Below are 16,324 nucleotides of genomic sequence, written 5' to 3'. Positions count from 1 at the left end.
GATTTTTTAACGACGAGCGAAAAAATATGACTGCAATTTTTATATTGGCAACGAAAAGATTGACATTGTCCAAAGTTATACTTACCTGGGAACTCAAATTTCTTCAACTGGGAACTTCACGCTGTCACTCGAGCACTTAAGAGAAAAGGCTGTTCATGCTCTGTTTAGTTTAAGACGACGCATCGACTTCAGCCGTTTGAAACCATCTCTTGCTTACAAAATTGTTGACACAATGATTTCACCTATTCTGACTGATAATAGCGAAGCCTGGGGTGTCTTTATCAAATCAGACTTCAAGTATTGGGACACTTCACCGATTGAAAAAGGTCACTCACAATTTTGTAAACGTTGTTTGCAAGTGAGTAACAAGGCTTCTAATACTACATGCCGCGCTGAACTTGGCCGATATCCTCTTATCTTTGAGATAAATAAAAGCATTCTTAAGTACATTAGTTATCTTCAAAGTAAGGAACAAAGCTCTTTAGCCACACAATCATTAGTGATGTCCTTTGACCTCCATCTTATAAAGATGCTCAATTATTACAATATTCCTTTAAACTTTAGTCATGACAATTTAGATGATACTAAGATCATGCGTTTTGTAGATCACATGCAGAAGACATATATTACTCACTAGAAACACTCCCTTTGCCATTCACGAAAACTTGAATTTTGTAATGTTTTTAAAAGATCACATGCAGAAGAAATATATTACCCACTGGAAACACTCCCTTTGCCATCCACAAAAACTTGAATTTTATAAAGTTTTTTAAGACAGCTATACACCATCGATTTATCTTGATGTTACTAGAAAAAATCCTAATAGAAAAACACTTGTGAAATTTAGAATAAGTAATCATAAACTCAATATAGAAACAGGCAGATATGATAAGATTTCGAGATGTGATACAATCTGTCCTGTTTGTGGCCTCAATATTGAAGATGAGATTCACTTTCTGTTTAATTGTCCAAAATCTTCATCTATCAGAGACGGCTTTTTAAGTAAAATAGATAATAGAATCCCTAATTACAAGCACATACCAATTTCAATTGCAACTTTAATTATCCGACTAATGAACTCTACTGATTATTATCTTAACAAGCAATTAGTACAATATGTATCATCCTGTTTAGAAATGCGAGACAATTTATTATCGAAAGTTTAATCATTGTTATTTGATTTACTTTTATCACTATTTTTTGTTATTCTTAAAATACTTTTGCAATGCTGTAACTCTCTTTTATGGCCATGCAAATAAAGCTTATTGTTGTTGTTGTTGTTGTTGTTGTTGTTGAGACTGGGCAAGGAATATTTTGATCGCTTTTCAAAACGCCGCGCCACAAATTTTACAGCCTTTTCATACCATCACTTCGCTTAAATCAAATTGTCCAGTTGATTGAAGAATTAAATAAAACAATTATTCCATCTATCACCTCATATCCAACGAAGGCTCGTGAAATTTCTTCTATAATTTACTTCCGTAAAACTAGCTAATGTGTTTCACATTGGCGTAGTTAAATAGTTACGAGAAGACCGTACCAGATAAATGCCATTATATAAATGGAACCAAAAAAGATAAATTGAAAATACCTTTTCGAACGTTTTTATTCATTGCGTCAACCAGTGAGGTCTTCCTTAACTACAGAAGATAAAAGTACTCTATCATTATAACACTTATTAGTCTCCAGTGCATTTGTACTCACGCTCGCAATTTATAAACGTAGGCTTCGAACGCACAAACTGGCTTACAAGAGGGAAGAAATTCCGAGCTTTCTCAAAAGATATTTATCAGACTACATTGTGTGTAGTATAATCAATGGCGGCATTTTATAACCGTCTGAAATCTCAACTTTCGCTCCAACGTCATGGGTGCCGGTCAGTTATCACAATGGCTGGTAAATTGTTACGTTAATTGTCTGGTAAATTTTTATCGTCTTAGCTTTGCTTGAGTTTGTTTCCCTCGCAGATCTGCCTCTCAAATTAGCGAGAACATTTTATTGAAGTCCTTATCTATGAAGGCAACCACTACCGTTTGCAAAAAGTTCATGCCCTCGGGCAAATGGATATCTAGCTAGTTTGACGGTAAACGGGAATCTTTACATCACATTGAACAAAAATAAAAGAACAATAGATGTGCATTTTCCCTTGAAACGTACTGTTGTCTGAACCGAATTGATCTCTTAATTATTTCACTCTAATGGATTACTCTTGTATAAGCCTTCATGTTTCGTCTAGAAATGTTCGATCGCGTCAAGACAAAACGTAATAGAATCTCGAGTTGTCTGACCTGTCACTTGACACTTGAAAAGAAGGCCATATTAATAATCTTAACTCTTCCAAGCCAAAGGGACATTTTTGACCCGAAGTCTATATAAACCTATCGTAACCATGCAACAAGCTCTAACTAGTTCGCCATTTTGCAAAGTGCATTCATCACTAATCATGGCATATTTGGGACGTTGCAAACATTTTAAACTTATACATTAAAAGTGCACAAGGCCTGCAAAAAAGACTCTTCACTCACAGAAGCGATCGCCGGACTGCAATTAGACTTCTGGCCGGCTAATAGACTTCCATAATTCACCTAATTCCAGGTCTCGTTAAATAAGGATAATGTAGGCGATTTCTCTTCCTTTTGAGAATAGCTTCCGTCGACACTAGCTTAATTACCCAGCAGTAGGAGAGCTTGGCTATTATAAATTGACCAGCAACTGAAAGTCGATCCTGATACAAGTGTGCAAGACAGAGGAGGAATTAGATTGTTATTCCAACCCAATATCATCGATTCAGTGAAGTTGCAAACGCGAAGCAGGTTTCAAGAAACTCACAACTAAAATATGTCTCAGCCAGTGCAACCCACGGCCTTGTAACTAAACGAATGATTCAAAATAGAGGTGATAAACAGTCCTCGTTGTTAATTCCCTGCCTGAATTAATTAACGGTTTACTAGCCTTCTACACACCCAAATGAATGTCTGAATATATATATCAACATATCTTCATATTAGAGATCTGATTGGTTGATATTTATCTCCTAGAGCAGTGCCAAATACAATTATGTAACCCTGTCACAGAATATAAGTGACACTTCAAACTTGAACAGAGTTGCTTTTCTCGTGTTCTCCCAACATCCCGCGTGGTTTATTGCGTCGGTAAACCCATAGAAAGAGTGGATTCTAATGCTGTCTAAGGTGATCAGTTTACATTTTTTGTTTTTTAGTAAATTTAAGACTCGTACGTTCTTAATTCAAGGTACGTTGTATTTAGGAATGAACACTTATGAATTGTGCATGTTAAAATAGGATATGACTGCACTACAGTCAAGCCTCTATTAAGCGGCCACCCTCTGGGAGATGGCCGCTTAGCAGGAGCTGGCATTCGTCAGGAATTAGAATGGTGTCATGGGTCGAAACTTACTTACCGGCCCCAGGGCGAACCAAACTCACTAACTCCCTAATGAAACCAGTTGAACGTTCGACTCGCACGTGAGCGGGTGCTCCGCCGCAAATTTGTGTGCCAGCCGGCGTCAAGCAAATATTGTTTTCGCAGTTTGTTTGTTTTTCGCACTTTGCTCCAAATGACTGATCCCACGGGAAACAGTGAGTTTTGTTTCCCCTCGACCCTCAATGTTCCCCTCAGCTTCCCCTCAGGGAACATTGAGAGTCTCGGGGAAACAAAACTCACTGTTTCCCTTGGGATCGGTCATTAAGTGCTTATTCAAGCCCTTCATACATATGCCCTATTTTGAGCTGCCACATAGAGCTAACGACAACAGTAAAGCCTCATCAGGAAGACCTAAAGCCGGTGGCCGGTTAATATGAACAAAACCGACTGAATTTAAAAGCTTGTAAGGAATTACTGTTAAACACTGCCTTGAGTGTTTGATATATCTTCTCAATCGATATCAAAGCTAAAGAGAAAATGGAAAAATAAAATTAAAAAATCTTATGTTAAGCTCAGACATCCAAACACCGCCACGATCATGATTTCTGTTGTTTCAATTTGATGAATTGTTAATGAGTTTGAGAGGGCTTGTTCAAAGTTACAGAGAACTGTGGCATAAGTTTCATAATGTGTATTTTACTTTAGAAGTGTCAGATCAAAAGATTTGCAAAATACTTTTTTGGTCTACAGTACGTTTATAGATGTGTGTATTCTCATAAATCTAACTTAAATTATGCCATTGTTGTATCGTTTTATTGCAATAAAATGACTTCGAAAGTTTCTGCTGAGGAGAAAGTAGGTACATCTACTCGTTCAAATGGGGTAAACGTTGGTTAAAATGGGTCTTAATACGCACCATTACCATACTATCACTAAAGTGTTGTTATCACTAGCAAAGCTCAATAGAGATTTTGATCTCAAACTGAAAAAGTCCCCCAAACTTTTCAAATTCTGTCGCTGCAGGTTACGAGAACCAGAGATAGGTACCTTGCTGATGGGCCATTAGGTTTGAACACTGACTTTACTTCACTTTGAACTGATTTAAGTGATTAAAAATACTTAATATCACTATTGGCCCTCAGAACTAGTTGATAATGCTCAGCTAAGGATGACACAGCATTTATACACAAGCGAGCGTGCGTACATGGATCACTCAAGTGAAACAATGCTAATTCATGATTTCAGTAGCTGACAGATTCATAGAGCGATGAAAGTGTTTTCTTCAGGAGTCAGTTTAACTCTCTGACTCTTCAACAAGCATGAATCGGTTTGATATCAAGCTAAAAGATCATAAAGATCCTAGTGATGTAACTTTGGTGGTGTTATTACAAAAAATGGCACGATGCTGGATTAACTAAAATTGAAGACTTTTTTCAAGGTAACAGATTCCTAACTTTTGAGGAATTCCGTAGCAAGTTCAAAATTAACACAAACTTCTTAAACTATTTCGGTCTATGCCACGCAGTCCCTCAAAAATGGATCAATATTCTCAAAGGAAATGTTACTGAACCCTTGGAAAAACGTTCTGAGAAGGATAAGATATCTTTAGATAAACTCTCTTGCAGATCAGCAACTAAATTCTTTGTTAAGAGTAAATTCGTTACGCCTACAGCTGAACGAAGGATGAAAGAAGCCAGTCTAAAAGAACATACAATACAACTCATTTATAGCCTTCCCTTTAATGTTACAAAAGACACTAGACTCGCCATTTTCCAATGCAAAATAATTCATCACATTCTACCCACAAATTCGACACTTTTTAGAGATTCATTAAAGGAACATGATAAATGTCACCTCTGTGGAGAAAGACAAATGTTAACCCACCTTTTTGTTACCTGTTCTGAAGCTCAGCATTTTTGGTCTCTTCTTTACTAATTGGTGGAGCTCCAAAAACGGAGATAGGATCACTCTCGATAAAAATGAAATAATATATGGCGTGACAGATAACTTCGCTCGTCGTCTTGGTTTAAACCTCTGCATTATTATAGCCAAATATTATTTATATACTGCCTCAAGAAAAGAAGAAGAGTTTTATTTCGATGCTTTCTTGGCGATGTTGACAAACAAAATTAAAATTGAGAAACATAAATCTAAGTCACAAATTAATATGTGAGAAAGCCTCCTATTGTAGCTAACCCCTCAGTTACATGAAAGATATTAACAAATTGTAATGTAAGAGATTATTGTAATGTAAGTTATTAAAATCGTAAATAATGTTAGTATTGTAAGTTTTGTTATTATCGTTAAATTGTAAGTTACGTTGACATTGTAAGTAGTAGGTAATTTTTGTATGTAATGTAATGTAAGATATATCAATAAAAAAAAAAAAACTTTGGTGGTAAAAGATGGAAAGGAGTTTCAGGCTCATAGAAGCGTCCTTTCGCAGGCCAGCAGCTTCTTTGAAAAGCTCCTCAACAGCGACATGAAAGAGAATAATGAAGGAGTTATTAGACTGGAGATGATCTTCGAGTCTCAGATGGCAGATATTCTGGAGTTTATTTACACCGGCAGCGTTCAGATATCCACTCAAGAAAATGCTGAGAACCTGATCGAATTAGCAGATTATCTTCTCCTCTCAAACCTGAAAGCTTTCGCCGGAAAATATCTTGAAGAAAACATCAGCACTGCGAATTCTATCTCGATTTACTACCTGGCTGAGAAGTATTTGTGTCAAGACCTGATCGATATCTGTCTCAAATTGATCTACTCAAACTTTTCTTCCGTCGCTGAATCCGACGATTTTCTAAACCTCTCAAGCCATGAGGTTGAAAAATGGATTTCCAGCGATGAGATAGTCATTGATGCCGAGGAAAATGTTTTTGAACTCGTACTACGATGGAATGATCATGACAAAAGCCAGCGACGCGTAAAATTTCGTGACTTGTTTCGTCACGTGCGACTGACCTGTATATCGCGTGACTTTTTAACGAGCGATGTCGTGACAAATGATCTTGTGCCTTGAAAGTGTTTTTCTTGCATTACAATGGCTTGATCGATCAACAGATTGCGACATTCCACGGCCACACCCTCCACGGAGGGCTCTGGAGAGAGATGTTATCGTAGTCACGGTTTGTGGACGTGAACGTCCACTTTTCCACACCAATTTTATCTTCCTTCAACGGAACAGTGGCACCGCTTGCCCTCGACCTCATGCGAACCAACGCGCGTATTTTCGCATCGAGACAAAGTATTTGTTGTTACCAAACACATCGCCAGATCGCAATGCTATGACCCAGATTTAAACCGCTGGTTTCCAGCACCGTGGACAAAACTGGATTCGAGCTTAGCATTTATGACATTAGATTACACATCTTTACAAATTCATGATGTGTTAGTTATCAAAGACGAGATATGTTTTATTGTAACAGAAAGACTCTCCTTGGCGCTTTGGAGATACAATGTTGATTTGAATTCAATGACTCCGTTGTTTCACTGGGTTAAAATAGCATCATTTTGTACCGTAGTTGTTGACAGGTTGATATATGTTATCGGAGGAAGAATGCTCAGCGACGATAGTTATAGCTACAATGGTATTGAGATCTATTCAAAGAATGCCCCGCACTCTCACTCTTCAACATTTGACACCAATGGACACGAATGGAAAGAAATAGCGCCTTTGAAAGAGGCGAGGATGGATGCTTTTGGTGTCAGTAAAAATGACGAAAAGATTTTCATTGCTGGAGGACTCGGGGGTGTCCGTGTCTGGCTGAATAGCTGTGAAGTTTACAACATAGCGGCAAATGAATGGCAGTTCATAGCCAGCTTGACAGTGCCTCGATATTGTGGGAAAATGGTGTTGATTGATGAAACCATTTTTGTCCTTGGAGGTGAACTTCCAAAGCCCTTTAAGGGTTCTTGTTATTTTCCGGTCGGCAAGGTGCCTGTAGAATGCTACGATGAGGATAGGGACAAATGGAATGACAAAACGACAATTCCCATTGACAAGATTGTTTTCAGGGAAAACGAGAGTGCCAGTGGTTTTTATTTCTGGCTAGAATTTTGCTCAGTGCGACTCTTTCACCCTTCCAGCTCTAAACTGTCCGGGCTTCTCCCAATTGAGTTAATAGACCTCCTATAGCCATGTAGCGCGTACCATTTGAAAGCTCTTCATCTGTGTATTCCACAAATTGGATCATCGAGCACTAAGGATGTGATAACTTTGACAAATTTTAACTTCAAAAGAGAGAACGAAAAGTCCCAAAACAGTCAAAATACCTTCTCTTCTGCGCCATCGCTGTCTTCACCTATAATTCCTTTTACTGATCTTTCCTTTTAATTGGTCGTCGATTGGCTGAAGAAAGCTTGCTACATGAAAAAAAAAAGTCGTATACAGTTGAACCTCCCGTAAGCGACCACGCCCGAAATGTCAAGCCTATGTGGTCGCTGACGGGAGATGGTCGTTTACGAGAACTTAGAGCATATTGGGTCAAAGTTTTGTCTCATTAGTATACGGTGACTGAAGAGACTTATCCCTGTTTTAAATGCTTTATTCATGTGAAAAGTCGATTTTGAGAAAAAAATCCGGTACTTCCCATCGAGAAATTTCCGTCTCTTGTACTATCCAGGAATGCGATAATGTTACAACACCTTATTATCCAATTTTCGTTCAATTATCTGTCCACTGGACGCTTATGGAAGGTTAAAAACAAAAGAAAAATTCACATTTTTAGCTCTAAAAGTGGTCGCGGTCGCTTACGAGAGGTGGTCGCTTACAAGAGGTTTCAAATATAGTAGTTTGAGTTGGAAAATTTTGGTATTTTGGAAAACTGGTCGCTGAGGATAGGTGGTTGCTTACGAGAGGTGGTCGCAACAGGAGGTTCGCCTGTGTCTTTTAAGTGCCCGATAAGCTCCAGCTTGAATGGGTTTGAGAGATTATTGATTGCCTTTTCCATTGTGTGCCTTTGAAGGTCAGTGACATCCGGAAGTTGGAATAAAATACTGTCTTTCTCCACAAAATGCCCGTTTCAAGCCAGTTCATATCTCTCTGGAGACATGTTTCCGTTCCACTCTCTTCTTTTTCTGACACATCAGTCTCCTCGTGAAATAATGTGGTGGCATTGAAATTCGTGGCTCGAGGAAAAGTTGAGGAGAGGGACCCTGGGATCTGGCATGACTGGTAAAGACTTGAATTACTTGCCTCATTATATGACTTTGAAAATGAGGCTGATTACGACAAACAAAAACAAAATTGTATAGAATACACAGGAAATTAATAAATATTGCCAGAAATGCTTTGCCAAGCTTTAGCTCGAAATAGATACAATAGCCAACTCGCGCGTAGCCTCCCACGAAGACTCTCTTTGGGCTCGTCACGCGTGACGAGGCTTAAGAGCATCTGCGTGGGATGCTAACACGCGCAAGACGTCTGAAACGCCATGCTGCTCCTGCGCTCCAGGACCTCCAACTGCTGAAGGCAGGAATAATGAACCAGGCGAAAGCTTGTAGCCTCAATGGTTCCCGGTGATAATTGTTGGACGAGAGGGATTATGGGAAAGAGCATCCAACACGTCTTAGTAAATGATTAAGAGTGGGCACGAATCCCACTCGGAGTGATTTTATCAAGGCACTGACAGTTGGGTGGTATAAATGGTAGGAACAAATTTAATGTTGAGGGAGGTAACCCTGCAATGTTAGTCGCCCGCGATAATTTGTGTTCTAGCATGTAAGCCCTCGAATTTCGTTCGAGGACTTGTTCTTCTTCTTAGACAAGAACATATTGAATTTCTGTCGAAAATGTTTAATAGAACGTGTCGAGAGAGGATAAAAAAACAAGAACCAAGAGATTATCAAGGTAAGAGAGTGAATCCCCCATGTAGGCATTAGATCCAAGGTAAATGGTAATCCCTCGTAAGTTGTTTTTAGACACGGTACCAAGGTTCCTCCGAGGAGGTACCTCGCGCAATGCGTGAACGGCCCAAGCGGCTTTCTCGAAACTGGCGGGAAATTTGGTGAAAAGTCATTTTATGTGTTTTGACTTTCAAAAGACGTTTCTATAACAGATATGTTTTCTGCACTCTCAGCCGTCTTTTTGCTCGGCTGGGCTTTCATTTGCTTTGTGCTCGTTTGACTGTTCATTATTTTTCCATTTATTCGGTTTTAGGGAGTTTAAAAAGCAAACCACAACTGCAACGGCAACGAGTACATTGACTGTATGAGCGTGCGTTATAATTCTTTGTTCATTTCTTTGCCGTTCGTTATCAAACAACAACTTGAAATAGTCAAATCTGCATATTCGAGGAAACGTGAACTACGACGGCCAATTTTTAAAACGTCTTTTTTGAATTTTGCCGCTGTCTTACATATTCTGTTTGGGATATTCATGACAGTGATACACAAACTGAATGAATCTAAATTCTCGCGAGATTCCTGGATTGAATATAAAGTCGTTTTTTAGTCGACATTGTCTTTGGCGTTGTTGCTGTTGTTGCTTAAACTGCCTTAAAAATGTAAACTTACAAACCCTGGACATAACGGTATAATATACACACTCAGGATCAATATGCCACTTTCGATTTATTCAAATTCAGCTTGATAGTGAAGCCTAGAGGACACAAACAAAAGAAATGAATAAACATGGCCATTCAATTTCCTTTTTTGCGTCCTCTAGGCCTCGCTGCCAAGCTGAATTTTAATATTCGAAAGTGGTTTATTGGCTGATGCTAAAATTTATTCGTAAATACAGATGGACAGAAAGATACTTAGGCGAATGAGGAGGCTGAAGTATCACATGAAGAAGCAAGGATGAATATAACAAGGCTTCATTCATTTACGAAGGACTGCTATATAATATCGTCAATTTCATTGATACGCAACCCCCGAATCAAAACTCTCGCGAGCATTTGGCGAATCGCTTCCTCAATCATGCGTTCCTTATATGGTGTTACAGGAATGCCGCTCTTGTTTTCAAAAACATGGCGGCCACTGTGTTGGCTGTTCGTTCAACATGGTTGCTTGTCCTTATATTATCAAATTTGAATAAGGATGATTACACGCAACTTTTGGCAAGGTTTTTTTAAAAAAATCTGTACGTAGGGTTCAGAGCCACCTTAAAGTTTTGAAAATTTAAGGTGGCTCTGAACCCTATGAACAGAATTTTTTAAAACTTTGCGAAAAGTTACGTCTTGTCATGCTAATTAGAATTTAATGACATAAAAAAAATTTCCCGTGCCATTTTTGAATTAAAAGCCCCTAAAGCTGTAATTAAGGTTGTTTTTAACAGGTCGCACTGTTGCTATGGTAACCTATTGTGTCACGAAAATGATAACAACGTGTTCACCAATGATTGGGCAGTTTTTTGATACCATGATTGTAGCATCAAGTGTTAAAGAGTGGTTATAACGATCCATCAAAATCTAACTGCTGGAAACTGTTTTGAGCCACCTAAAGAGAATTGATGGAAAGTCACCTTCCATCTGCCCCATCCGGGAATTCTTACGTTTAAACTTCAGTCGTATGGACTGTCTGCCACGTTTGTCATGCAGCCAAGTATATGCGTCCTGTACGCAAAGTGTGAGTTATCGATTGCCGATAGTAATTGACAATGACTGATTCATCGATTGATATCGATTATATGTCCTTTCACAAGTTACAATGTCTATAATGGTTTTCTAGTGATTTAAATTATTTGCATTAGGAAACAAACGTAAGAATATATCTCGGAGTAGGCCAAAAGGAAAATATAATCTATTAGCATGCTTAAGATGAACGTCTCGCGTTGTTCCAGGTATTATTATTTTACACAAAAACAAAGCCATCTTTGAATAGTTCGGGTGCCAATTGCCATTTTTTCGTAAGTTGTTTGCCGCAGTACTCAAACCCAAAATTAGTTCTGCGTGCTATTTTCCAAGAGAAATCTATATCGAAAACGCAAAACTACTCAAAAACATATTCTTTGGCGCCGCGCATATATACATAGCTAGGGTAAGGTAATCGGTTCGATGCCCGTCATTCTCTCTGATGAGCATCTCTACTAAACCTACAGAAATACTACAAGACTCGTAAAACATACAAAGGGATCACAATAAAATGTGATATTAGGTCATCAACAGATTAGGAAAATTCGTCGTCCAAGGATACTAGCACCTAAGTGCTCGATAGAATAATTCCACGCACTGGATACTGAAGTTAATAATTTCTAAATATCTATGCGAGAGCTTGATTAATAACGTTCGCTGCACATTCAGATGTGCCTAATTTTCCTCTGAAATGGTCGGTACGAAACATTTGCATTTGTTTTTAGGAAACACTTAGTAGTTGGGAATACAAAAACTGTCTCGTTTGTTTGGATTCGCTACATCATGTAAGGTAATTTAATTTCAGTACAACCTGTTATCGATACCTTGGTTGCTTCGATCTTCCCTTCAGTTTTAAGCTATCGATAATCTTTTGCTGTCTACAACTAACGTTTTAAATTAGAAGCCTAATCCCAGCACGCATTAATAAATGAGAGAACCCCCAGCTTCTCTTCGTGTTAGGTTTCATGCTGAGATCGGGTTAAAACGTCAACCATATCTACCATTGACAAACTCTGATTGTGTCCCCCCTACTCAGTGGATCTTACTCCAGCTGTTGGCGTACAAGACGGTGGCGCACATCTTCAATCTCATCTCTGGTTCTGTGTGAGGAGATCAAGCAAGACATCATCTTATTATAATTGTATAAACAAGCGGTAGTTTTGTTTCTCATCAGCACTACATAGCATATTTTTTTTCTCCTTGCTCTATTTCCATAGTCTTTGCCCGTTCACATACTATTGAAATGCCGTCAAGTAAACTTTCGAAACCTAAGTGTAAATGCGAATGTCTTGCTTCCATAATCAACAAGTCATATGTCGTAATGTATGGTCAGTTTTATAGATTTTATGACTTGTGAACCAACAACCATATCAGGCAGAGCTTAGGGAAATGCTGTCGAAGTAAATATCAGCAGAAAATTATTCAAGTCCATAAAAATCGAGAGCACTACCCTCTAAAGGTGCGTTATTATCCTGGTCAGGATTTATATATGACCCATTTTATGATCCAAGATCAGTCGGGTCATGGTGCATCAAAGGAACCAATGAATCTTCTCTTGGCAAGGATTCTTCGGTTCCTTTGATGTACAGTAATGATCTGAGTGGTCCTGGATCATAAGCACTGATTCAAATCTTCTCAAGGAACCCAGCCTTATTGTCTTAGCATAACCACGTGACTGAGCCAGAATATCGATAGAGCTGACATGTATAGCGACGCTTTTCAGCCAAGATCTGCAAACAAACGCAGGCTCTGTCGAGTGCTGTCTATCAATCAATCGGGATTGATAGACAATCAGTTTGCTAATTCTGAGTCTCTGAGTTAAGCTAAAACCGATGTTGAAGCACGCCTATGCTACAATGAAAAAGCCCAAAATACCGTTGAAGATCCGTAATGTTGTCATCCAGCACCCTCTTCTGCATGGCCTGGGACCTTTCAAGACATTCTTTTGCTTTGTGGAGTTCTCCCCTTTCTTTGTGCACCATACCAAGATCAAACAGACACTTGGCCGTATCACGATGATCCTTCAGCAACTCAAGTCGCATCTTCAGTGCTTCATCTGAATACTGCTTAGCTTTGTCGTATTGACGCAAAGCATTGTAGTTATTGGACAGATTGTTGAGGATGGTTGCCGTGAAGGGATGATCACCCAATTATTCCCTGTAACTTGGAAGGGTCTGTTGTTCTATGAGTGCAATGGCTTCCCGGTGGTCTCCTTCAAGCGATAGGGCCACTACCAAAATAATTTACAAGAAAATATTATTATTCCTCTCTCTTAATACCTTTCAGTTAAGTACAAGGAACACTAATACAAAATTGAAACTCTAGATAAGACTCCATTACCAGCCGCTGTTCGGGAAAGGATAGGAAGAACCGCTAGGATCGGACTGCACGAGGCAAGCGCGTCCAATTGTTGGTGGGTTAGAGTCCCAATCCGACTGGTCGTGGCCAGACTCTTGGCTGGTATCATTGTGTTGTGTTGATGAACAACACTATTTTACTGTCGCATGGCCTCGCTGAAACCGAGGATATATATACAGTAAATGACACGTACCTGCCATATCATTGTATGTTGCTGCAAGCATGACGATGTCCTCATTCCCATGTCGTCGTCTAATGTCGATTGCCTGCTCGATCTTCTCTTTCCCTTCAAGGAAATTGCCCTGCTTTTGCGAGACATTGACCAAGTTTGGAAAGATATTGAGTCCGGCTGTTTCCGGTGTTGATGCTCAGATCCAGACTGCTCTGAATTCTGTCGCCTTCCAACAAATATTTCTTGGCTCGTTCCGCGGCTACATCACACAGACCCGGCGAACATGAACAGTGGAACACGTGTTTGATTCCCAGGGAGGTGAGGCACTCACTCAATCTCTTTTGATCTCTCATTTCTTCAGACTTCCTTCTTAACAATGTGAAAACATATTCATATTTCTTCTTTCCAATCATCTTTGCCAGAAGCTCCCCAACGCTGTTGAAGACATCGATGCACTTCCCAATTTGTTCTGCAGTCATTTCTCCGTTGTCACACCACTCAATAAGTTGCATGACATTCTCTTCCTCCTGTCGGAAAGCTGTGATTGCGTCAGAAGCGTTCCTGCTCAGGAACAGTCTAAATGTGTCTGTCAGGAAGGCAAAAAAGTGATCGATGAACACATTCCGCGCATTGACAAAGACTTCACGAAACTGATCTAATGCCTTTTCTTTGCAGTAGTCGCGAATGACTCTGAGAAAAGTATACAAACAAACACCCCCAATGATGTTCTGTTCCAAGAGAGATCGCTTTGCCAGTTCTAATGCATTTTTTGTGAGCTGACGTTCGTTCAGCAATGGTGAACAAAATATTTGTCCAGCTCTGGGCAGAGTAAAACGCCCTCTAAGAAGTGCTAATGTTATGAGGGTGTTCTGTTCTTGTTCAGAAAGTCTGCCAAAGCAAATGTCAAGGCAAACACCGATCTTTTCTTTCCTTGGGACTGCCTGAATCTTTCTTAAGAACTCAAACGTATCTTGTGGCAACGAGCAGTTCATAAGTTCCACGAGACTAAGCAGGTCGTGGTGACAAGGCTAAGGTGTAGAGAACGAGTGGAATGCCGCTACAAATCTCTGATAGCTGGTACGCCCATTGTGGGTCTTGCACCCTATCTCTACAAACTTTTTGCAGGAGCTGAAATGATTCTTCTGGTTTAAAGCAATCCAGATGAACCTCTTCCTGCAATAGGCTCGGGAACACAACTTTCTCTGACGAGGCGACCAGTAACTTGACTTTTCCTGAGATCATCACAATTTCAGTGATGATTTTCATGATCTTCGATTCTTCGCATGCTGGGTTTTGTACCACTGCTTCTTCATGGGGAGTTTCTTGCCCAATGTCGCCCAGATGAAGCAGAAATTCGAAGTTGTCCAGCAACAACACCGTGTAGCAATCTAGGCTTTTCAGACGATTTGTTAGCTCCGATATCGGGTTGTCGACGGAGTAATGGTAAACTTGTTGAAGAGCCTTTTCTGCAAAATCGTCCAGGGAATTAATATATCTGCAGTTGATGTAAACAACCACGGTACGACTGTCGGAGTCCAATCTGTCGTTCGCCACCTTGATAGCCGTGCTTGTTTTACCCACACCAGTAACGCCATGGACGAGAACACATCTGCAATTGTGCTCTGGACAGAGGTATCTGCTAATGGCATTGCATTTCTGGACACGACTGACAAAATGAGGTATTGTTTCAGGGAGATTGGAAAGATCTCTCCACGCTCCTGTGAGGCAAATGTTACTTTGTTAATCACCAACTCTAGAAGGACGGGTCAGATACTTAGATATCTTTCACGACTGAGAGAGCTTTACTTAAGGTTTTAAAACACTGAAAAGACTGCAAAGCATCTAATACGAGCGAGAATCCACCAATTAATATACACGGTTCTTCCGAGAACACTAACTATCAATATTGTAAACTATATTGACCAACAAGTGGACACAATTTGCGTTGGTCGGCAGCTGTAAGCTGTTCATTCTGTACTTCTGTTCATTTTGTGCTCCTGCAACGTCGAAGATAAGACTCGGTTCCAACTTTATTGTTGAAAAGAGTCATCGATTAGTAATCGCTTTTTCAGTAAATAATACCAATAGAATACTGAATCTCAGACAGTTACCGATTAGTAATAGTAATTGGACCGAGTGGAGTACAATTCAGGGAGTAATCGCGTGAGTAATTTCAAAATCGGACGAGCGCAAAGCGCGACGCCGATTTTAAATTACGAGCACGATTACACCCTGAATTGTACTACACGAGGTCCAATTACTAATTAATCGTATCTATAACAAATTTCGGAATTAAAAATGTCTTTTGAGAACTTCTTTTGAGCGAAAACGTCTGTAGCGCTTTTCATAAGTTTTGAAAACTGTGCGAAACATTGCGAAAGAAGCCATTAAAGTGCGCGTAATTGACGTGCGAGTCACGTGGGTATCTAATTACAATTCGAAAGCCGGTTAACGCTAACCCAGGATTAAAAGTTAACCGAACTATTAATTTTTCCTGTCTAAAAATGTTTTTTGTTACTCACGTTTTGTGTAGTTTAAGCTTAGTCGAGCTCAAAACTGAAGGACAAACCAGAAAACCTCACCAAAAAGTTACAAAACTGAAATCAAAATTCCTGCTAATCCAAAAATTCAAATTGGATACCTGTAATTGAACACCCACGTGATCGCGCGCCGATTACGTGACAAATAGGCGCGCGGGGAACCAATCACCATAGAAATTTTGTTATAGACACGATTACAGTATTAATTATACAACGCCATTAATTATTTCATTAGCATGCCATTAGTGCAGTGCTTATCCTCTTGTTTTGATGGGCGAGACAAACTACTTTCAATC

General features: G+C 39.5%; 1 long non-coding RNA gene and 2 pseudogenes across 4 annotated transcripts in view; 1 reads left to right on the top strand and 2 right to left on the bottom strand.

Annotated features, from left to right (window-relative positions):
- The window catches only part of LOC145482252 (uncharacterized), a 74,180-nt gene that overhangs the window by 10,943 nt on the left and 46,913 nt on the right, over positions 1 to 16,324 (bottom strand). For all 3 annotated transcript variants that reach the window (XR_014048742.1, XR_014048739.1, XR_014048740.1), the window contains one exon: positions 1,592 to 1,640. This is a non-coding gene — a long non-coding RNA (uncharacterized LOC145482252). The remainder of the gene's footprint in view (positions 1 to 1,591; positions 1,641 to 16,324) is intronic.
- On the top strand, positions 5,777 to 7,666 carry LOC145481798 (kelch-like protein 25; annotated as a pseudogene).
- LOC145464562 (uncharacterized) lies at positions 10,146 to 15,459 on the bottom strand (annotated as a pseudogene). Its single transcript, XR_014041438.1, has 4 exons — positions 15,416 to 15,459; positions 13,510 to 15,223; positions 12,834 to 13,188; positions 10,146 to 12,058 (listed from the first exon to the last, which is right to left on the bottom strand). The product of XR_014041438.1 is annotated as an uncharacterized LOC145464562 (transcript).

The sequence above is a fragment of the Orbicella franksi genome, chromosome 1 (genome assembly GCF_964199315.1).
Source record: "Orbicella franksi chromosome 1, jaOrbFran1.1, whole genome shotgun sequence".
In the NCBI taxonomy this organism is placed as follows: domain Eukaryota; kingdom Metazoa; phylum Cnidaria; class Anthozoa; order Scleractinia; family Merulinidae; genus Orbicella; species Orbicella franksi.
The sequence above is the reverse complement of the archived record's forward strand: the minus strand, read 5'-3'. Positions and strand labels throughout refer to the sequence as shown.